Below are 25,214 nucleotides of genomic sequence, written 5' to 3' on the forward strand. Positions count from 1 at the left end.
AAGAGAGCGGAGAAGAAGAGAATGACGGAAGAACAAGATTACGGAACGTAAAATTACCTACGCTATATGAGTCACCAACAGAATCCGATTCGGACTCAGAAACGGAACCGAATCCTAAATCAGCCGCAGATAAATTTTTCTCGGACGAAGATTCCGATGAAGATAGTAACTCGTCAGAAAATGAAATCCCAGAAGATAACAACCAACAAGAAAAAACGTCAGACGACAATTTTTCAAATTCACGAGATCAATTAACCATGGAAAAAGATAATTACGCATACTTCATCACCCGAACAGGTAAACCATGCGATAAGGGATCGATGTTACTTTCCCAGCAAAAACAACTACCTGAGTTCAAAAATCCGCTGATTGGAGAAGTATCCATCATCAAAAGAGGAACTAAATACCATTTAGCCTTAGTAGCCAAAGAAAGTGAAGACACGATAGTTACCAAAGATATAGTCCCAGATTTAGCAAAATCATTGAGGAAAACGATAGACAGGTTTAGAATCGGTACAATAAGAATGGCTAGAACACCTAAAATAGATGAGGTCAGGTGGGACCGAATAGTTGACGAATTTCAAACCGCAATTAATGGCTGCGATGTAAAAATTACAGTTTGCATGGGATTAACTCAATATGCATCGGAAAACCAACGTCAAAATATTATAGAAGAAGCCCACTCTTCATCATTAGGAGGACACAAAGGTGTTACCAAAACTTACGCTAGAATTCGTCAAAGATTTTATTGGAAAAATATGAAGATAGACGTTCAGGATTTTATCCAGCACTGTTTGCAATGTCAATTAAAAAAATTATGCCGTGTCAAGACAAAGCAACCTATGATAATAACAGATACTCCACTCACAGCTTTCGACAAAATATCCATGGATATAGTAGGCCCTCTGCCGTTAACTAACAATAATAACAAATACATTTTGACAATACAAGATCACTTAACGAAATTTTGCTTAGCTGTACCTTTAGTCAGTATGACCGCTTCTTGCGTAGCGAACGCCTTCGTTAAGAGATTTATCTGTATATTCGGTTCACCGCGAGCTTTGTTAACAGATCAGGGAACGAATTTTATGAGCACATTGATGAAACGTTTAGCTAAACTATTCAAAATAAAACAGTTTAGAACAACAGCTTTCTACCCACAAGCTAATGGAGCTCTGGAAAGGTCACATCAAGTGTTAGTCGAATATTTAAAGCAATATGTAAAAGAAGACAGCGAATGGGACGAATGGTTAGATTTGGCTACGTTCTCATATAATACCAGCGTCCACGAGGGAACTAAGTTCACGCCATTTGAACTGGTTTTTGGAAACTTAGCACGTCAACCCTCCACCGAAGAAATAGAAGACGAGGAACCTTTACCAACATACAATGAATATCTAATGCAAATGATGACACGAATTAATGTTGTACAAAAATTAGCACGTCAAAATCTTATAAACGCCAAACAAAAATCCAAGCAGTACTATGATCGAAAAATAAATCCTCAAGAATTCAGAATTGGAGATAAAGTATTCCTGCTAAATGAACCGAAGAAAGGAAAATTCGGGGACCAGTATAGTGGTCCGCATAAAATTATAGAAGTCTTACCAAGTGGTAATATAAAAATTTCGCACAAAAATGCAACACGCGTTGTACATGCCAATAAATTAAAACACTCACACGTAACTATGCAAGAAGAATAATAATAAAATCAGAACAAACGAACTCAAAATATATTACTATAATCCCACTTTCAAAATAAAGAAATAAAACCTTTCATGTTCCTTTTGTATTTCATATACCTATACGTTTTGTGTAAACATACCTACTAATTATTTAATCGCAATATTTTTGTAAACCTTACTCAATTACATACATGTTATTGACAATTAGTTTAAAACTTCGCTTTAGTTAATTGTAAGATTTCTCTGTTCAACCTGTATACGATATCGCAGATTCCACTTTCTGAATGAACGCCAGGCATCCTTAAGACCCCTAACGTTCAACTCAGGGGGGGAGATGTTACGTCCCACGGGACTCCTAAATTCAAAATTTTTAATATCCTCTAGGTTTTAACTAAACAAAGGTCCCAGAGATGACCATTCGAACCTGAGATCTTGCAGATGTGGAATCTGGAGAGTCGGTCGTAAAACCCTAGAATAGTCTAAACAAATCCCTGGTCCGCACGCACATTTTCAGGCCAAGACCCTTTTCTTCATATTGTAAACCACTCCGAGTTCGAAATATTCCATTAGCTTCATATATTGCTTCAATTATTAAGAACCAATTTTTAACATTTACTAATGAACAATTTTAAACCGTCTCCGCGTTAATAAAACATTATCAGACACTCATTACCCTTGTTAAATTGAAAGAATTCAGTCAAATTTCAATCTTATAATATAAACTCCGTAAAAAACATGATAGAAGGTTCGTTCAAAAACACAAATAAATGATTCAAATTTACTAAGAATTTTCCATTTCGGAGTTGGTAAAAATCCAGTTTGTTCATTAAATAATAGTAAACTTTCCAAAACCGAACAATTTCCCGAGGATAGTAATAAAACTCAAGTGTTTGTACCCCAGAAAACTACCCCAGCATAACCAGGCCCAAGTGGGAGAAAAACTCAACCAATGGGATATTTTACACATTTCGAACAAAATAGATAAACACACACGATTGGAAGAACCCCCAAAAGAATATTCCAACCAATTGTAGGAATTTACAAAACACCGCCCTCAAAATCTTGGTATAAAAACTGGAACTCAACTAAAAAATCTCAGAATAAGAATAGTTCACACTAGAGTTCACAGTTCCAGTCTCAGTACCAGTCTCAGTTCCAGTCTCAGTTCCAGTCTCAGTAATACAGTTGCAGTCACAGACTAAAAAGTATCAGACAAAACTCACTCACTTAACTCATCCACCAAAAACTTAACTTCAGTCTAGTTTTCTAAAAGTTGAATCGGAAGTCCACCAGTGCAGTTCGCACCATCTTCTCCAATTCCAAACCAATTCGAACAAGGTCTTATTCTCATACATTCTCCACTCTTTCCAAAATTCTTACTTCCCCAATTCATTCCACTCCCGATTCTAACTTGAGTTTTTTCCTTTGATCAACTGTTAGTTAGTATTTTTATGTTATAAATTTTGTATTTTATATTTTATTCTGGAAATATAACCACGTATTCATTCAAAATTCACCCTTGTTTCCAATCACTAATTCTTCAATTTTACCAATTTCAAATTTATTCAAAAGGAAAAGTCTGTGTCAAAACGGACTCGCTTTAACCGGCTGATGTTCGTTTTCCTCTAGATTTTCCTTATGAATCAGGCGGCTATTGAGAAACTCGCTTAACCCGGCTGTAGTTATCTCAAGAACCAAGTGATTCTTACGAGTAAATTCGATTTTTATATAAAATACCAGTAGAGTTTAAACCTAATTTTCCCGATTATAAGCATGTCAATAAATCAGATCCGAGGAGACAAGCATATAAAACCAAATCCCTCTTCGAGTAAAACATCATCCTCAAATTTCCCGTGTTATTATTAACCACCGCTATTTCCAACTTTGCACTGGTCTCGAGTCCCAGGTGAAAAGTGCTAGCACTTGGACCCAAAAAATCGAGACACACACTCTCCTGTTCACGTAAGATCCATCCCAAACAAAACTAAACCGATCGGACGTAACACCGTCCTTCTATGAGAAAACGAAATAACATTATATCAGGTGAAATTTAAATAGGAGAGCTTGCGGTGACTCAGCGGTTTTCTCCGCCGCGAAATCGATTCAAGATATATAGCTATGAAAAACCAGAACGTTTTCGTACGGGTCTCATCTATATTTGTCGGAAGGTCAGAATATTAATCAATTCGAGATTGCGAAAGAAGAATTAACGATCGATGCAAGTCCGTTTAAAAGTAGAATCGAAGAGAGAAAAAATCGCGCGTTATAGTTTTATGTTTTCCACATAGAACTTCGAAGTGACGATAAAAGATAATTGAGGAAAACAGAAGTGATTGCTATAATTTAGAAAACAACGAACGTACAATTGCATCCGTCTAGATTGGAAAAATAAAAAAAAAAAAATTAAAAATTGACTAATGGTCCCCGGCAGACTCGCAGACTCGCGGGGTCTTCAGCTGCAAAGTCTTAACAATGGCCGCTCCAACCCCCACGCTACGTCCGGCCTTGACCTTGACCTTGACCTTGACATTGTACCCTTCGCCCCCCCCCGGGACGCGAAGCTCCGCATGCGAATCAATCCGACATCGTCCGACTATGAAAAAATTTTCCCATTCATATGAGGATTTCAGGGTACCGCCTTTTCAAGGCTTCACCTCTGGTCCTGCGAAAGCGTGCCCTATTTACGACGGATTTTTATCGGTTACGTACCGCAGCACTGTTAGATCTATTTTGAAAAATTATGCGACGAGACAAAAAATGAATAGAAATAATAATGCAAAAAGAATAGGTGATATCAGGTCTTTGATATAATTTGCGCGTACCGTAGAGCTTTACGGTGCTCGACCGACTAACGCCTCGACGACCCGACATCCAGACTCTTACGCAACTACCCGCCAACCCCCTTCACCCTTCCCCTCTGCAACGACGTCGGACGTCTTGCTCGCGTCCACGAGGAGAACATCCATCCCTAGATCTGAATCCGGTGGGATCCGGTACGCTAGCTACAACGCGACGCATCGCGGGACCGACGATATTCACCTATCTGCCACGTGCCGAGAGCCGTCGGCGTCGCGACGCTACGAAACGACTTGAAGCGCGTCGTCATCCGCGGTTTTATTTTTTTTTTCCCCCGTTTGTTTCTTCCCTCTTCTCTTCGCAGCGTCGGTATCGGGTGGGCAGGGAACACAAACGTAATTAACAGGGGACCGGCGAAACACGGTAAAACTAAAATAGACGACGACGATCCACGTCTAGCGTGCGAAACTGACGCGGATAACGCGTCGTGCGAAGAATCTGGACAAAATTCCTTTTCTTCCCGTTACTTCGAAAGAACTCGCGAGTACAACGGAGAAGATGGAAACCTCCGCATCAGATGATCGTCGGTCTAGAGCGCAAGCTTGGCTCGGGATATTTGGGTTGTGTTTGGCAACTCGTTGCCTGCGATCAATCCGCGACATTCACAAACACGGATGGACATAGAAATAGATATAGCGACCGCGATATTGGCACGAGAAAAAGAAGAAAACACATCGATTAATTCAACCGGCGTAATTTCACTGCGGGTACCGCAACCGACGCGTTTCTAATTCCGAATCAGAAAGCTAATTTTCATTTTCTAATTTTTACAGTTTTTTTTTTTTTCATAATCGAATTGCAAAAAATGCACTTCGCGGTTCAATTTCCTATCAACGTAAGTGAAATCTACTAGCGAGTCGTGACCAAGTGGACAGAGTTTTTCTACCCCTCTATTGTGGAGAAAGTAAAAAAAAAAAAAAAATCGACAACAAAAGATACATGTACATAACATACAGCATGTAACTGTAGACGGTATATGAATGTATATATAATATGCGTGACACATATACATCATATGGAAATGCAGAGTGCAAATTTCCCGGGGGCATTTGCAGTCGGGTTAGACCTAGATGAACGGAATTAATTTTCCGCCCGAGCAACTGTTTGGCGAAAAAAAAAAAAAAAAAAAAAAAGAAGAAGAGGAAGAAAGACAAAAAAAGAGAAGAATTCCTTTTTTTTTTTTTTTCAAACTTCACAAGCACCGCAGACAAAAGCACGCGCACTAATTATTGAAAAATCTAGGAACGTCGCGCTTGAAATATGACTGCACATAAAGGTCTACACTACCCTGGCGTTAGACTCGACACCCACCTCCCTTCGCCAACCCCATAGACGACGTTGTTAAAATCACGTTCGCGCCCTTGTCTGACCTTCTCGCGACCTTATGACCCGCTTTTACAACTATGTACGAAAGTCCCGCGAAGATCACGCTGAAAAAGTTGTAGATACAGCTACTACTTCTTTTTAAGCTTCCTCATCGTCGGAAGGAAAGTGTTTTTTAGCTTGGAAATTACTTTAATAGAATTACGATAACGAACCCCCCCTTTCCGATTTCACTCTTCGCGATGCGGACTCGAATTTCGCAATCAATTGATTCGACGTAAATGAGTCATTCCTTTCTTTTGAACTTATATCAATCGTACCTCCTACTCCGGAAGTTATGTATCGCGAGAAGTTTTGTATGTGCCGACGGTGCTGTACCGATACACTTTCTCGAGTGATAAAATTGAATTAACAATAAGTAAGAAGAAATCGAGCGAACAAAAAAGAGGAACGAGACGGAAGGTACGCTGATTGCCTTTTCACGAGTATTGTGAGACTCGGAGTAGATTTGTACGTACAATATTCTAAAGCGAAATAATACAGCTCGGATGCAGAGCGCAAACAACGTACCGACAATGGAATAAGTTTCACGCGAAGTCGGGGAAAAATGACAAGCTGCGGTATCGAAAGCGGAGTAAAATTCTTCGTTATTGTCTTCGCAGTCGCTCCACTTCCGCGGGTTTAATCTTCCGTACTGTTCGATGGTTTCCGCCGATCGGTATCACGGTAACCATTTTGAGGTTCAAAGAAATTTCGCCCCCTGAGTTAAGCCGCGTTTTCTGATATGTTTTATCAACATTCTTGCTTTATGAAGTGTCGGAGGTCCGGGGCCAGCGAAGAATGGCGCGGCCTCCCATAATCCGGGATATTATATACCCCCTGACTCGAGCTTTGATCTTTCGACCTGGAAGTAACTAAGAATTTATACACAAATTGTGCGCGGTTGAAAGTAATGAAAAAAGACTACCGCAAACGTAGATCGAGTCCTAGAAATTGGCAAAAAAAATATTCGGCCGTAGGGGCGAATCGCACGACAAACGAAAGATGAACGAGAGGTGTCGTCGTTCTTCGATATGAGAATTCCTCTTCCGGTTTCGCTGATAAATAAAATACGTGTAATGAAATATGTGGTAATTACAACGAGAAACTGTTGCAATCGTTAAATTCAATTAGTCACTGTAACGTAATTACAGGAAGTTTTGTCCTTCGTATCCTCGGCCACCGCCGTATAATACAATAAGAAAAGACCTACCTTACTGCAGAGCCAAACTTTGAGAAAACTTTCTTATTAATTGGATCGATTAAAATGATTTAAACTCCGCCGCCTGGATGAGAAAACTTCTTGATCAAAATAAGCCGTTTATTAGCGAAGTTGAGGTTCAATTTTTACGAAATTTTCGCAGCTCCTCCTGCTTTTACGCGCGTTATGTCGCAGCTTTGACATAAATCCATTATCGGCGGTTCAACCGTTGTTTCGTCGAAGAACGAAACGCAAAAAAAGGAAAATGAAAATTTGCGACAATAATCCTTTGTACAAATCATGTTTACAAATCCCACGGATCTTATAAGCTCCGGATCGCCGTAAGCTCTCGAACAATCGTCTCGTTAAGCTCATTTATTTTTTTCTTCCTTTTATTTTTTCATGTACATTCGAACGGACCGAGCATCGCCCGACCTAAAGTCCTCGTTAAATGGATTTGGTTTAAGCGAATTAATGCCGTTAACCGCCCTGAGTCACCTTCTTTTACATAACAATTTTATTCGACAAATTCGTACAAACTCCCCGATACACGTTCGTGCAATTATATTTACTGCACTGCTCGTATCGTCTTATAGCTTATCGCTTTTTTATCGCGAAAAATTTTAAAGATGATACATTTTTGGGAAAGTGCAGGGCAAGCAACGCACCTCCTCTCTCGCGTGTACAATTTACCTGGTGGTCCGCTGTACTCCATTATTCTTTTTCCTATTGTTGCTAATAGGGTGGCACAAACCGTCGTCGAACGCGTATTCCGTTAATTGGCCTTTCAAATCATCGTTCACAAATCGAATCTGCCTTCCAGTTGACTTCGGTCCCGCAACGATATACATATGATATATGCGTAGAAAATATAATACGGCTTACAACCTGTACGCAGGTTATGGGTAGAAGTTTGACGTAGTACTAACAATAAGCTGAAATGACAGCGTGTAATGCGATAGCGCAATCATCGTATCGATGGTAACTCCAATTCGGCCATTGATCGATATACTTTTAGTTTGATTGATACGGAGCTGCAAGTCGGGCAGTTTTGGCCCCATTGCCGATCCGAGCTGAATACGGGGCAATCAGTGCTGCCTACTCAACTGGTGCACATTGAATGGGTGGGTAGTTGCTCGCGGTGGTGGTCGTCGCGGTTCAACCTCGTAAAATTTGATTCACCGAAATTCCCACCTTTGCACAACCTCTGCCCACCTTTATAATAGGCTACAAAAAAACAAAAAAAAAAAACCAAAAAACGTAAAAATGCGCACGCTGCATATACTGCGCGTACCTCCAAATCCATTCGATCAATTCCATATTGGATTACCATAGTTTTCCCGAATCGTATTTCACCCGTCTCCGGAATCGTTGTACGTACGTATACACGTTTATCCCGTAGAATCGTTACCGCCATCCAAAACTCGATTATCATTCGAAGAATTGGATTTCGAAATATTTTCTCAGATTTCTCACGGATTTGGGAATTTCGGCGCACGTAGATCGTAACCGACTACCTTCGCCAACGGAACAAGTTTCTCCGTGTATTGTGCGAGAGAACAGTTCGCGTACTTATAAACGTGTACCGCATTGTACGAGAACTCCGTATTCACGGACGCGCGAACCCGGAGCGCGTGTGTATCGAATTTATGTGTACATACCTACATAACTCCGAGAGCTCATAGAAACGAGCAAGGCTTCGATAACTGTTAATTGGAAACAATTGCCATCTCGATTAAATCCTACTAAACTATTACCAGGGTCTCGACCAAGAGTTGGCCCAACGGCTACGGGGTGACTGCCCTTTACTGCCCTGAGTCTGACGATGAGTCTATACCCCGCCCTTGTTTACAGAGAGTTTAATTTATCGGGCCAACTTAACCCGCCGGATAATTCGAACCCGCGGTATAGATGCGCGGTATATTCTGGGGCACAATTACGCTGACGTTGTCAAATTTTCCAATATTTCCCCACCTCTCAGGTGCCCCGGTGTGTACACGTTGTATTCGAACTCAGCGTCCGATATTCTATTGGTTTTAGTTGACAGACGTGAGATTCGAAAAGTTTGGTGAGAAAAAAAAAATCACGTCAAAACGAAAAACGAGACGAAAGTGAAAAAAAATAAAAAATACACGGAAAAGGATTCCGAACATTTTCAATAACGGTCCACCAATTATTTCGAATTATTTCCCGATACTTTTTTTTATCGAATGATCAATCACGAGAAAATTCATTCGGTTCGGGTCGAAGAAAATTAGCAAAGTTATCCCCTGCGAATCGATTTCTTCGTCTCACGTGTTCGGTCCAAGACTGAAATTTCACGTCGTTATGATTTCGAGTGTGGAATCGTAAATTTAATTGCCACTTCAAAGAGTTTTGGACTCCGGAGAAACGCAGGATGGGGAAAACTGGATCACGTACTTCTTGCCCGAGCAAAATCCCCACCGCGAGCTGACCACGGAACAATTTTCGGTTTTACCTTATAACCCGACGTCCGAACTATTAATGAATATTATTGGCTCTCGATACCCCTCGTGCGAAAGCGGTGTAACTTTTACGGTTGAAATCGTATTCTTTATGATTCGGAAATCGGAAATTTACTCGGAACTTTGAAAACACTTCCATCGCGGTTTCACTTATGTACATATACATGTATATCTACTTATATACGTTCATGCAGTTAGAGTAACTTGCGCGATGTAATTTATCCGAAGAAACGAAAAAGTCAAAGTTTTCTCGGCGGTTAAAACGAAGAAGACGAAAAACTGAAAAGTGACCGTGTAGCCGCTGCCCCACTGGATATAACGACTCCTATATCTGCAGGGATGCTCTCCCGAGGGGTTCTGCCGGGTAAACACACTCGCGCTCGATGGAGTTACTGCTGCAAAGGTGGTGGTGCACGGAGTATCGGAGTGAGATCGAGCACGATATACGATCGAGGTGGATACGCTAAGAAAACACCGTTTGGATATCCTGAGCTGCGTGCTTTTTATCCTACGAAAATTCCCTCCCAAGTTTTTTAGTTATTCGATAAACCCCCGCTGAGCGTAGCGCACCTAGTGCACGTATGAGCGCGCGAGGCACGTACGCGTGTGTTTGGTAAACTTTGTTTTAAAACGAGAACGGAGAGTCTCGAGCCAACAAAATAGTTCGGATATCTCGACGATGTGAAATTTAGGAAATCCATATGTACACGCGAAATCATTTCGAGAATTTATTTGAACCCGGAGAATAAAGTTCACCGTTCGAGTATCCGAACTGCGGATTTCATCTCTTCTATGGTTCAACTCTGGAACTGGAAAAAGAGCAGTTGAGGGAAATAGTGCGAAATTTTCCGTGTGCCACGAGGAGGAGTGGTACATGCAAGTGATGACGCAAGATCCCAAGATGGCCGGCTTGCATATAATCTATTCTGAGTACAGGCGTTCAAGTATTGTGGCGCCTGTAATGGCTGAACATATACATATACATCGGAATACAGACGCGCTACGATCATTTGACCGTGGTAATCGTTACGATTTTTCAAACTACTCAACCGACGGAACACGCGAAACTTCTTGCTTGCATCTTGGAAAGAAGAAACCGTCGCACTATCGTCTCCTATAAACTATTATTTTTCTTCTTCTTTGCGACCGTTAAAACTGCATTCATCTTTCCGTCAGCATCGCCGTGCGCCGCTGGGGGTATGAAAACACGGAATAATACATCAGTTTTCCACGGTATAGGAAATCCGATTCATCATCCGATATTAAATAATTGCACAATCTTTATCGAACTCGTAAATTTCACGGACGGTTGACCGGCCCCCTATTCTAATATCGACGCAATAACTATTATTGGATTTTTCTTCAGTCGTCAATTTAATCTCGCGCTGTTCTCGTACAGATAAGAGAAAGGTTGCGGTTTTCGGAAATGCCGCACCCCTGATGCAGCTAAGTTTAGCTAATCGGACGTATAAAATGCGGATGATAGACCTATGTGAACTTGGCACTTGGTTTATAGCGTGAAAAAAAAATTTCCGGTCGTTTTTCGGAAAAGGAAAATTCATCAGTCAGCCAGTAAATTCCTCAGTTACACAACGAACCGATGAATTGGTGTACGTACGTGTCGGAGCTTTCGTCTATTAGCGAAATAGAAAGATTCGATCAAAATTTGGAAAGAAGTTTGCCCAGGTCTGATTCGAGGAGAAACAGGAAATCACCCCATTCCAAAATCAAACTCAACCCCCAATCCCGATCCCGATCCCGATCCGCGTCACAGCGTTCGTACAACAAGGCAGGCGTGGCGATCGAATTCGTGATAGCGGGGGGGGGGGGGGGGGGGGGGGGGTCAAATATTTGATGTCATTACACCTTGAGTGAGTTTAACGCGAGTAACGTCAACGAATGCAGACGTCTCGAGTGGACGTACCTTTGGGTACACTTAAACCCTCCGCGGTGAGGAATAACATGGAGGTAAACTTGATTTCGACGAGATGCGAAAACAAGCTGTATATGTATGCACGTTTCACGCAGATACGACGTAGAATTAGTAGACGATATCATCTCGTTCCCTGGGATGTTCAAACTTCTTGTATTCCCGATTGACGCAGTTCTGGTACAACTGTGTTCCGGTGCGTATTCATTTGCGATACACGACGCCGCATATCAACCCTTGCCCAACGTGGACATCGGTGCCAAACATTTGACGCAACCGGAGCGTCCGTCGACGTGCAGTTGACGTAGTGCAAAATGTTTTTTTGGTGTCCGACAAATCCTGCGACGCGTCACTTCAGGTTCAATTGAGAGAGACTACGCTCATCGAGGCTGAATAACTTTCATAGGACGATCCGGAATGATTTTTTTATACTTTGAACGCGTACCCCTCGTACCGACGAACTTTTGCCATTCGGATCTGTTGCAATGAAATAGTCAAGACGCGCCACGATCGATGTCATTTGAACGGTGCAGATGATTGGGATTAACTTCGTTTGACTCTCGTTACGCGTTTCTCGTAGTCGTAAGAAAGGGTCAGTGTCTAGGCTATAAATATCCAGTCCGCAATTGCATCGTTTCTACCTCGCGTGTATATCGCGTATCGCCGACTGTATTGGCGACGATGCAAGTTATTCTAAGTGCTCGCATTTTTCAAAGAGCGAAAGAATCATCCACGTCCAACGTCCTTTTATCGGCCGACCCTTAAAATTAGAGTCCAACGAGAATCGTTCTCGTCAGTTCCAGATAGCCTCGCTATGGGAATATAAATGGTTTGAACTCGGAACAATAATTTATAAATAATTGAGGTGCAGCTGGATTATAAATTGCACTCTAGCCAAGCAGAGTTCTTAATTAATTATTAATATCCCCAAAGTTATATTCGTGCCAAATGGTTATCCTGCACATACTATTAAAGTGCCACAGCTGTGACCTTAAAGGTAGATTTATTTTAAACTTTTCCGCAACAGGTTTTTGCTGACGTAAGTTTTTTGACGAAATAAGGCTGAAACAACAATTCGAATGGACAATATCCCCTCGAACCGCGCTGTACAAACGAAGGCGATATACGTGCGTCGCCCGATCTCGATCACCCATTTTTCTCTTAGCTTTCTTGTTCTCGACCGCTCCTTGTTTTCCCGAAGAACTCGTAAATTTGATCGATCCATCTGTTGGCACGGCTCACGCGTATCTTCGACGATAATAATGCACACAGGATAATGAAAATGTTGCAGAAGCGAACCACGTCGACCGCAGGGTTCGAAGGAGCTTCGATTTTCCTGAAATCCCTGACCTTCTTCACTGGCATTGCGTGTTGGAAGTGGGAGCCCGGAAACAGTATAAAACGATCGACCTTCTTGTACGAGATATAGACGCTCGTATACACCGATTTGGTGTATATTGAGGGAATGAATTACTCTCGGTGATAGTCGGAAGCACTTTCGTGATTGATGAACGGCAAAGAAGTGTATCATCGGGGATACGTCATCGCGGGCGGGTGAAAAAAAAAAAAAGAACATAAAGAAAAAGGAACCTCTCGCCGCATCTGTTTCGACTGTGAAACGGAGAGCGAGGTAATAGCCAAAAAATGAAATAAAGCTAGAGATGCATGTATAATTCTGGTTCGCCTTGTACAACCGGTAACATGGAACGTCGCTGTGGGGTGGAGCGATATTCCTACGAGTTCGATTGAACTGCCGAGTGCAGTTGGATGCCCCGAGGCGCCTGTGGCGAAACGCAAAGTAGAAACTGCAGCATATCCACGTACCGTACGATACGTACGTACCATACTATACTATACCTAAACGCGACATACACGTTCTCCACACACTTGCGTACCTATCATCCGCGTATACGGACGCAAAAAATATTCCCCTGTATAGCAAACACACGTTCGCGTATACGCGAACTTGACGTACGTGAGAGTGAATACAGCTGTTGCTATGCGGAGCGTTTCGCTGCTCGCGAAACGGGGCGAGGTGGGCGCCGAGGTTCGCGGCGTCGCGACGCCAGACTTTAGGTCTGCGTCCTTTTAACGGTGGTACGGAATCCGTGCCTAACTTCGAGTTCAACCTTATTTTTCCGTTCATCTCAAATCCCGCTTTCTTCCGTTCTACATTTTTCGTCTTTGACCGAACACGAGGATCCCGGGGGCGGCGGGGACGATAAAAAAATAAGCCCTGCGCGCAAAGCGATAGAATCGTCGACGTAACGGACATGTGTCGGGGTGTGACGATATCGAAAACACGCATTTTGAATTTTCAAATCGACAATTCAACTCAGTCGTCGAGCGGTTATCGATTTTGACTTTTTGGGATAACAATCTCAACTGCACAGAGGTTTCGCGATGATCGGACATCGGCGTTATAATGGTCCGATGACCGGGTCCAACGGTATTACATATTAACTATCCATAAGCAGAATGTCACAAAGCGAACAGTCCGCAACATTTAATGTTGTAATATCGGATGCACCGCAGTACATCAAGTGCAACGCACGTCATGCGGTTTTTAATTAGCTCACATCAATATCGGTGTTATACGTTATTCAATGCACACGCGCGTTTGCATATATACATATATCTTACTCGCAAGTGGGCACAAGCGCGTACGTACGTTACAATGGTATTTTGTGCAACGCGAATGTGTGCGCCGAAATACGTGCTGATCAGGTGAGATGAGATATTATTATTCGTGTACGTACGAGAGGACGGAGTTAACGAAGCTTAATATACGTGCCAAGTACGAGGTGTGCTAATTATTTTGAAAATTTCAAGCGAGCGAGTCCATTGAATTTGAAACTTTTTACGACCGCGGTATATTATATTATTCCGCTATATTAATTCGGATTTGTCGCGCGATTCGTACGGAGGATAAATTCCGAAAAATAACTAAACGGATGAATGCGAGAATAAAAACTTCCTCGCATAGGTGTGTACGTACATACGTGTACTTTATAACGAACGAAAATCTTTATCGTTGTTAATAACGTTGAATTAGCATCACACGTGGCTGAAAATTATCGAGTAAACTTGACAAAGTGGAGGAGGGTGTACGTGTACACGTGAATTAAATTGAAAGTGACTAACGAACTGAAACACCCAACAGCCCTGCACTCGTTTATTAATCGCCATACGATATTTAGACAATTTCTCTCGCCCAGGAATGTTCTTGAACGTGTAATTTAACGCGTCTAAAAATTTATATTGTCTCTCGTTGGCGGGAATTAGTTTGCCATTTCATATTAATTTTCAGGGAACGAGATACCACCCCCCCCCCCCCCCGTACGTGAATCATCCCTCGTTAATATTACCAACGGACACACGTGCGATCGCGTACGCGTATTCGATAAATGGCGATATTTTAATTAATTATTTTTGTTTTTTCGAGTCGGTTTTTTTTTTTTTTTTTCGTACGCAGCTGAAGAGGATTAAGTTGGAATTGATTTTTAGGTCAATTTGTGGCGCAGCCGAACGAATGAACAAAAATTAATTGAAAAAATAAATGGGGAAAAAAAATCAAATAAAACTGTACGCGCACGTAAATTGTACATATGATCCTGCATGAACAATGACGATGGTAATCCGGCTGATAATGAATCTCGACCACGGTACGAGGTCAGAGACCAGCGGCCAAACGGCCGCGCCGGTGCAACAGATGCGACAAATTTAATTATTCCGTGTTTTTATTTATTTGTTTTATGCCCCGCGCGTACCGTGGAGTAGAAATATACGTTCGCTGACGCATTTCTTGTCATGCGATTAACCGCGGTAGGTTGATACGTGTAAATGTATATAACCGCAGTGTTCATATTCCAGCAAATAAATTCTATCGTAATTCTAACGTACGACGTTACAACTGATGCGATAATCGCCATGTGTGCGGTGCACCGTACAACGCGCGTTGTGATAGGTGTGTGTATCGTACCAATGATGAAGAAATTATGCACACTCCCCAAATGACGACTTTATTTTACAACGATAAAATTCGAAAAATTACACAGATGTACGTACAATTTACACTGAATACGTAATCGGCACGTACATTTGTGAAAACGTTTCGCATCCCGCAATTAAATAACTGTGTACCGAATTTCCGTTTTTTTTTTTAATGAGCTTTTTTCACCTCACTCTTATGCAAAGAAGCTGATTTTGTAGGGATAAAAAATAGACGCGAATAAAATTAAAAAAAAAACATGTAGCTGCACGGAATGACGATCGATGATCACCCCGTGCAGCGCATAGTTGCGGTTCACGTTTGGTACCACCTTTGAATGTGCGGCATCAGAAAATTCCTGAACTGATAGGTACGTCTCGAGTTTGAAATTTATTTTCCGTTGAAATTTTCGTCCGGTGGTTGAAAAACAAAATCGCCTCGAGGCGGTCGTCGAGCTACCTCTGAAATTAACCATATCATGTGTCAGATCCGTTTGAATAATTTTTCTCCGACTGTGAATCGAAAGATATATGTATTCGAATCTAATGTAGTCACATCGCGAGACCTGCACGTAGGTAGCATTGTTGTTTGAAAAAAAAAAAACTAATTTATTCTCTCCGCAGGGAGAAAGTTGAATTTATTCGACGGTGTGAATGAAACGAGAGTAAGATTGCGATTCGATAAACTAACGGATAATGGAATGAACAGGGGGAAAAAAACAGACGGTTAATTTTAATTCGGATTCGCACCATTTACACGGGGATCGGGCAACCTGACGTCATTAAAATATAACGAGGCAAGGTGCTCGTAATATCTCGACATCTATCGCACTAAAATTAACCAATGAGTCAAGCTCTCTCCCTCTGTATAGCGTACCCATATGATTCCTAAATACCCATCCAGAACTCCCGCGTACGGTTATACTTACGTAAGTAAGTACGTCGGATACGAGCCCCGATGCCTGACGCCCGACGCGACGGCGACGCGGACGCGACGCCCTGCAATCGTCGACGATGGAAATTTCCATTCGCGATACGCCTAGATAAAACAAAACGGACGTGGACCGTACCGTCCTATGCAGTTTTATTTCATTCAGCGGATGATCTTCGTCTCTTTTTCTATTCCACTCTCATTGTCGCCTCTATCGTTAATTCAGTCTCCTCGCTGCCTCTGAGATGGTAATTTTCTACTTTCCACGTTCTCCCGTGACTTTGGGAAAACGTACAAACGATTTGTCGCGAGATGATGGATTTATTTTGTATTCCTTTCAGTAATCGTACGGAGAAAGTCTTCGCGAGATTCGAGAGAAACGATCCGAGTTACGGATGCTGGAAATTGCGGTCGGACTGTCTAATCGTGACAGGCGACGATGATTAGAGGAGAATTTACCGAGCATTCGACTCGCGCGAACAGTCTTTCATTTTCATAGCGTCAAGGCTATCGATTGTGCAATTGCAAGAGCTGCATCCTCGCTAATTTCCATTGTCACGTGGATCGGTAGATCGCCGTAACACCGCGGTGTCACGTATACGCGCGGTGGAAATGAAACCAATCGCGAGTTCTCGCAGCTGGTTAAAAAAGGTCTTTTTTTTTTTCTGGAAGAAGAATTGATCACCCAATGAGGATCGACGCGATCGACCTTGATTGACGATGGCCTAGGACAAGTCGTCGTGCGAACATCGTCTGAAAATAAGAGATCGAATGTTCAAAAGAAAAGAAAAAAAAAAAAAAAAGAAAAGTGAATCGGTTTTCATTGGGTGACCACGAGGCTCGTCGCTAGGTCGTTGACTCGCCGTTGGAATTTTCAGACTAAGAATATACGTAATTCGCAATATTCGTAGTAGGTGGAATTCACGTGTGCAAAAAGTGTGTGTGACAGAGAGAGAGAGAGAGAGAGAGAAAAAGAAAGAAAGAGAGACGGGAGTAAATAAACCGAGAGTACTTACCATAGTGGAGAAACACTGCCAAGACGGCACGCAGAAGTTTGAAAAATTGTTGCAAAATAGTTCCCAAGGTAGAAAAACTACCATCCACTTTTTTGCCGGGCAATCACCGTACGCGTTATAAGGTGGGGAGGAACTCTACTCCTTATTCCTCTTTCACTGATTAAAAAAATAGTTAAAATATCACCGTGTCTTCCTTTGGATTATTTTCCTCGCTGTAATGAACCTTCAACGGTCCCACGAACTTTTGGAATCGGTATTCGGGTACCTAAAACTATAGAAAAAAAAAAGAATTAACTCGAATGACTTGGAGTGAAAAATAATTTGGCAATTAGAACAAAATAATGACAACGTACTCGGATGAGGCATTTCGCGACTGTCGGAATACCTGAATTTGGTGAAACTGTAGCGAGGAAGGGTGAGAAAGACCGATAATTGCGGTAGGGAATTGCGAACGGTACGGACGACGAAAAAAGCTCAGCGCTGGGCGTCCATGCGGTAGATTGTCGGTGTGAAAAGTTGATCGAAACTCACCTTATTTGAATAAAACGTGAAACAATTTCCCCATTAAAATCAAATCGCAGGTATCATCGTGGCGATAACGACGATCTCCTGCCACTGCGGACACTCGAAAAGTATCGTTTCGCTTCGGTCAGACCGTTGGGCGCCGGTATTCTTCGATTTTCAAGTTCCGGAGTTTACCGTTGATCCAAATCGATCGTCTCTGTTCACCGAAGATCACCCGACGTTGCGGGGTGAAGCGAGAAATTTGTCACTCACTCACAGTGTTTGCGAAGGTATCGCGCGGTGTGCGATCCGAAGGATTATAATCACAACTTTCTTTCGGGTGCGCGCACACCAAGAATATTTCCAGTATTCAAGATCCCTTGTATACGGCTCGACTCGTCTATAAATGTTCCCGTATATTAATCATTTTGTTGTTGGTATTCCCTATGAACCTCCTCTGCTTCACCATGTGACCACCTGTCGATCTAATCTGCGCAACAGAAAGAAAATGGGAATAAATTATCGAGTGATCCTGCGACGCGATCGACGAATCTACGAGTTATCCAGTCGCTACGAGCAGGTAATAATTCCACACATTTTCCTCGCCGCGATTCGACCGTCGAATTTTCGACAAATGTCTAGGGTAATTTTCAGCGTACGCTCCCGTTGATTTGTTATTCTGTAACGGGACGTGACTAGGTCTGTCTGTGGAGTTGAACTACGTGTATGTATCCGAGATCGATACGTTCCACACTACGTAGAATCTGCGTACATGCATTTCGGAACGCAATCTGTTTGTGAGACGCTTCGGGTTTAATCGTTGCGTAAATGTATACACAGGGTAACAGATGATTATACGGTTAAGCTTTAGTTAGATGTATATTCCAATTCGTCGGGCGAACTACGATTCGATCATCGGTTTCCATTCCCGTCTAAATCTACCTTCAACAACCGCGATACGGCGGTCGTCCGTTTACAATACCGAGAATCAATCTTATCGTTCTACGTCATTATTCGCTAATAAAATCCTATATCGCATCCTGCAGTCGAATGATTCGGAGTCTGAAATTTTTTTCATCCCCCTTTTCCGCACGGGAACAAAAATTACACCAATCGTCCGTGACGTAGCGAAGTGATTTTACATTTATTTTCTGTTTTTTTTTTTTTCATCGTTCTCTCGTATTGTATGTAGACCACATTTCATTAAACTTTACTCGTGGAACGTGCGCTTCCAATCGTACAGCGTCATCCCTGAGCTCGGTTACATTTTACGACGGTATTCTTGAACGTGTAATTCACGATTTATTACTTTTAATTTGCTTAACGCGGACAATTCGCTCAGCTGCACTCGAGCGGCTATGAGGCGATCATCTCCGAGTTGCGCACTTTCATCATCGCGGGAGTTTATCTCTACGTAAGCCTATTACGTGTCGTACAATACGCGCTATACGTATACCGGGTATATATATATATATATATACACGCCTTATGTATTACTTTATCCAAGTATAACAATAATTATGTAACCGCATATCTCGGTAACTCCCTTAAATCTGCGTAGGCTGAGCGACGATACAACTCGACTTAATTTCCTCAAAAAACGCACGACGAGTAAAATGGATGAAAGCAAAAAAAAAAAAAAAAAACGAGAGGACGATTTGTCCCTGACTTGCGTGCAGTTTTATTCGATCGATTCGAAGTTGGGCCGATTCGATTTTCGCAACTGCACGTAATTAGGTGAACAAAATGTCTGTACTAACACACATCGGGTACGGGCTGTTTTTTAGTCCTCCCTGCGGCAATAACAGATCTGCCAACGGCGTCTTAGCCGGCAACTGCACAAGCCATTCACAAGCTCAAAGCACAACCTGAAACAAAAAATGTGGCCTGCGTTACATGCGGTCTTATTGACAAATTTCAACTGGGCTTCACCTCACAGTTAATCAAACAAAGAACAAATTAATTCAATATTAGGCACGTGAAAATAACGAAAGACAAGTAACCAAAAAAAATGAAAAATAAAATGAACGAATTCCACTCCGTCTCATTGGAACGATTTTTTTTTTTTTCCGTATAGCAACGGAAATACACGTGCGGTATAGATTTTCCGAAGCGGTAAACAAGTTTCAAAACAATTTACGCTATGAATAGTTCCGCCGTATTTCATGCGTGTAAGTTCAGCGGAGTCGTTGCCGTTGGGGATCTGCAGGTTTTACGAGGGCCGAGAAGAAATCTCTTAGCGCCCGGCGGTTCGTCAGAAAACCAGGAGGAAATGAGCGGAGCGAGCTTTCAGAGTTTTTGGTCAAAGCAACGTCCACACCGAAGATGGCATTGTTTTCTGATTGATTAAAAGTGCTTGCCGGTGACTGGTGGTCCGTGGGTTTCAGCGTGGAGAACCTCGCGGTAAAAATATCGATGCTTTCTTTGGCGTGTTTTTAGAAATGCGGAGCTTTCGGGGAGCGACGGTGGTGCGGATATATAGAGGTATCCGTACTTTTTCAAGATTCGGTGTGGACGTGACCCGCGTCTCATTGTCAGCGACGAATCTTCCCCGTTCCCGTTTCCTCGCTTTTCTTTACAACACCGTGATATTTGCATCTCAATTCGAACGGACATGCTCTTTGGCAGGAGCAATGAATTTTATTCGGATGCGGTTCTATTATAGTAAAACGCGGTATATGCAGCGCGCCATCAATCATCATGATTTTCCCCGTCCGGTTCCCCTCCGCCCGCAAATCTTCGTACCTATACATCACGTTTACCGGATCGATTACAATTACACGACCGTACGCTCGACGTTCGCGCGAATGTACATATATAGGCGGCGTACCGATACCGCGGAACAGAGCAAGCTAAAAGGCGCGTACAAATCCCGTGACCCAATTTCCCGCGATGATTACGACCGCAAATAATGAATGAATCGACTCCGGCGAATTAGTATTAATTGAATCAACTTGTTGATCGACCGCCGTCCACCCCGTTCGTCGTCTTCCTCTACGTTCGCTCGCGTTACACGACCCGCCGGTTACGGGGGCACCGGTGAATCTTCGGCGAACCTGTTCGCCGACGTCGTCGACGCTATTCCAAAGACTGACGAAAGCGTTACCGCGGGTGGTCCCGATCGATACTAGCCAGAAATTACTGTTTGCACAGTTTTTAATAACTAGCAAAGATGAGTCGCACGTGATACCCGATTACGGACTACACGAGCGAACATTTGCCCGGTCGCGCCACGAAGCGATGGGGGGGAATTAAGATCGACGACGAAAGATTCGCGAAATTTGGAGGATCGTTGCTAAAACGGAGGAAAATTATCAGCGTTCGGTTCACCTGCGTCGAATATATCGATATCACCGTTGACTTTCTCTCGCTGAGGAATCTTCGCGAATTACTTTCTGTGTCTCTGCGGTTCTCCGACCGAGCGACCCCGTGGTACTGACGTTATACGGCGTACGTGTAACGGCGCGGGTGCCCGCTGACATTTTCACGCTCGAATACTTCGTACCACGTGAAATTACACAACTATTACCAATACCGAAGCGTATACATGTTTCTCACCGTATACGTAGACGATTCGCATACCTTTTTACGCACGCAGCTGCACTGCTGTGTTATCGCGAAATGTGATTCGAATTTTTCTCATACTTTATCGCGCACACGCGTCGAACGTGAGTTATATTTTCGACGACGACAGAACCGATCATAGTCCAAAAAAAGCTGCGAGCGAAGTTGAAGAAAAAAATCGGCGATACTGTTGCATCTGCAGGTATGCGCGGAGGTCATCCGTTGAGAATCTTATCTCTATTGACACAAATCGTAGTAGCCATACGAGGATTATCGTTACCTTGACTCGGAATCATACGTTTTCACTCTGTATTATATACACGATTTCGAAACGCGCGACGCTGCCGGAGTGCGGCGATATCCAATCGATCGTCGATTTTAGCGAATTTCGCAAATACTCTAGCGCAATAAAATTAATCGTAGCGAACGGTTGGCAGTAGTTGTAGCGCAGTATTTCAAACAACTAGATCCGAATTGCTCGGATTCGGTAGCGTGACTGCCCTGACCGGGAGCCGTCTCGCGTGTTTTACTCACAGCCAGACATCCCCGTCCCGATTTGACGGCGTAACTTCTCAGATGGATAGCGATGATAAACGGCAATTTTTACCCCCGCGTGGAATCGATCGACACCCCTGACCTTGGATGCTCTAGTTGGGCCGCCGATGCGCCGTCGGGCGCAGTGCGTGAGGTCGTGACCCGGGAAATTGCCCCGTCCGTGAGAAGCCGGAGCTTTTCTCGCGCCTTCTTCCTCCTTCTTTGCCGAGGTACGTAAATGTTGGGATTTTTCATCAGCGGAAAATCATCTTCCGTTGCGCTTAAGCGATAAATTTATTATTTTCGCGTCCCGTTATTACTTGGGATCGTGATAATGGGCGCAATAATTGCGAGCTTATTTTTAATCTTGTTACAAGGAGAAAGCCACCTGGACAATCTGGCGAAAGACTTCCTCCACGTACGCTTATAATCTCGGTTGAAAACTTTCGCTATAAATTATTGTCCGTGTGTAACTGTTATTTATATACGAGGGTGTCGTAATCCTTTTGTTGTCCATTAGCTGGGTCACGGTTCGACGCGTGTTCGCGTAATTTATCACCGGTGCACCGCGGTCTTCGTCGGATTATTAAATACCGAGTACGATCTCGCGTAATGAGTGCAGCGTGTGATCGATGCACCAGCGAGCTATCTTCGGTCTTCCGGCGTCTTCCGGCGCGTTTCGCAATCGCTAACTGGACGTCCCGATGTGACGATTTTTACGTAGCTACCCGTACGCGACGAGAACGGAACGAGGTGGACGGCGATTTAACGGCGACGATTATATTCTCGTCATACCGCTACGGGGATCAAAAGCTCGCGGATGTCTCGAGGCCTCCTCCTCACGTTATACCTTCGGTATTTTCAACCTCGATGCACAAACTTGAAGACAGTTTACGCTACCGAGAATCATCTATTCTGGGTTAACCACTCCAAAGTTTCGGACTATCCGGCACAACTTTGCACTCCGCCTAATCGCGCGGCGAAACCGCGTCCGACGCGCGACGATTACATCCCGGATCAAACAAACTTTCGAGTCGACTGAGGATTGATAAAATAAAAAGGAATGGAAATAACGCGTGGAAATAGCGGATAACGAATTTGACAATCGTATGGAAATTTGTCTAGCGAGCTTTCCATGAAAAAGTATTCTTCGATTTTCCGTTGCATGAACAACGAAACAGAGCGCAGCGTAGGGTCGAGTACGAAAACGTTGTAACGAGCCGGAAAATTTTTGTTATAATTTTTTTTTTCATATCATTCGATTTTTATTTTATTTTATTAATTTTTTTTCGTCACCACCAACAAACCACACACATGCGTGTTACGTAGCGTAAATTCTTGAAGGTTATTAAGCCCAGACTAACTGGAAGTGCACGAGATAGCGTTTCGTATAATAGAATATTGCAGCTGAAGAAGCAGACGGTGAGAAAAACAAAATGCACAACGTGAATATGAGTCCTTCGAATTCTGATGATGCCGCGTTGCAGAGACGGTACGGGCGTACGCAACGTACATTCACAATCGGTATGGTTAGACAAAAGCTCGGTGTTGAAAGCGCGAAAAGAGACATCCGGAATCGCGCCTTTTACACCGTGCATAGTTTATACGATAAATGTACGTACACACGTACACATCGCATAGCGTAGACAACGTGGAACAGAGCTATCGTCAAATAGGCGAAGTACGAAATGAAAACTGGCTGAACGTCGTGCTCGCGAATTCGCGAAATGACGTTATACCCGAAATCGAGCGCATGTAGATTCCGGGAATATATGTATAAAATTTTCACGCGGATGTATATATAATACGTATACATGTGAAAAGGTTCCAGAACGTTCCATAAATAAAACTGCTGCCGCACACGACCGGCCTATATGTATACCTATACGTGCCGGCGCAGCTGATGCATGTGCACCGCAGCAGCGTATAACGAGTTGGCAGACGAAACTTGAGAAACTGCAACCGTTCGCACATTATATAAGCCCTGAATACATCGCCTTGGCTTTTTTTTTTCCACGAAAACGTTTCTCCGGGAGAATTGAAAAAATTTTTACCTCTTCTTTAAAAATTAGCCTTCGTTCTCAGAGCCCCCGATTCGTGGGGGGGGGGTGGAGATCGATGCGAGCAGACCTCCTTCACCGCTGCACCGCAGACGTGCGTCGAAGTTGAGACAAACGATGTTCAAGCGATGTTCGAACATCGGCCTCTCTCGGGCTCTTTTCACTTTCCCTCTGCGCTTGATTTCGAAAATTCTTCGCTACCAGGTTTTCCGCGTACATTCGATCCAGCGATCGCTACGCAAACGCGACATACGACGACGATGACTATCGGTTTTTCCGCTGCACTCGCAATTATAGCCGCGTTCGCCGTTCTCCGTTAGCTATCGGCTATGGGAATATGAAAAATAATCGCTGGACACCGTGCAGCCAGAAGGCCATTTTACACTGACCCTGCACGCCATCGGAGCCGCTATGTATACCGGACTGTCGTAAGGACGTGTTCGTGTGTCGGTGTGACGACGTTTACGTACGAAAGTACGATGTGTCGGTTCACGTGGTGGGAGAGAGGGCCGTTTTACACTGATAAGCTCCAATCCTCGCTTGAACCGCGCCTGAAGAACGTCGCTCCTCGAGGCGTACGAATTGGGTGAGTCGCGAGCCTTGACCAAGAACTTGATTACTTTTCAATTTTCCTTTTTTTCTTTCCCGTCTCACCGTTTCTTATTCTCGTCGAAAACCTCGTATCTTAACGAAATGCATACATTCGGCTCGAAGGTTCACCTTGACACTGGAACCTTCGGTGAACTGTTGTTTATTCGGTACGGCTAACTTCGTGCGTACCTTCGTTTTATCGGAGTGGAAAATTACGCAATTATCGTAGGTCTTCCGATCACGTACGGATATCCATTGTTCTCACGGATCATGTCTCCGGGAACAGTCGAATCCTGAGAAATCGAACGAGTGTATGAGAACGTCATTGATTTCCCACACATCTGATCTTTGATTACAGTTACGTGTACGATATTCAGTCGTCGGTCGTACTCGCTTCGTACCATTGATGAATGAACGAGAAGAAAATATTTACTCTTCCGATTACAACGCGTCTGTATCGCACGTTCCGTATCATCGTCATCGAGTCCCCGCTACCTTGAACAC

The 25,214-nt window shown here is 43.2% G+C and overlaps 1 protein-coding gene across 9 annotated transcripts in view; it reads right to left on the reverse strand.

The window, feature by feature from the left end:
• The window catches only part of LOC105692917 (multidrug resistance protein homolog 49-like), a 52,943-nt gene extending 28,451 nt beyond the window's left edge, over positions 1-24,492 (reverse strand). For 2 of the 9 annotated variants that reach the window (XM_048655666.1, XM_012412464.3), the window contains exons 1-4: positions 21,292-21,443; positions 19,722-19,829; positions 17,989-18,451; positions 17,458-17,728 (exon numbers count right to left, since the gene is read on the reverse strand). The gene's annotated coding sequence lies outside the window, so the exon portion shown is untranslated. Of the gene's footprint in view, positions 1-4,394; positions 4,547-4,724; positions 5,006-17,457; positions 17,729-17,988; positions 18,452-19,721; positions 19,830-20,101; positions 20,422-21,291; positions 21,444-21,543; positions 21,754-21,805; positions 22,022-24,113 lie in introns of those variants that run through there. The other 7 variants (XM_048655667.1, XM_012412472.3, XM_020856342.2 and 4 more) reach the window with 6 other exon arrangements.
• Positions 24,493-25,214: the final 722 nt, after the last annotated feature.

This window comes from Athalia rosae, chromosome 5, assembly GCF_917208135.1.
Source record: "Athalia rosae chromosome 5, iyAthRosa1.1, whole genome shotgun sequence".
Classification (NCBI taxonomy): Eukaryota; Metazoa; Arthropoda; class Insecta; order Hymenoptera; family Athaliidae; genus Athalia; species Athalia rosae.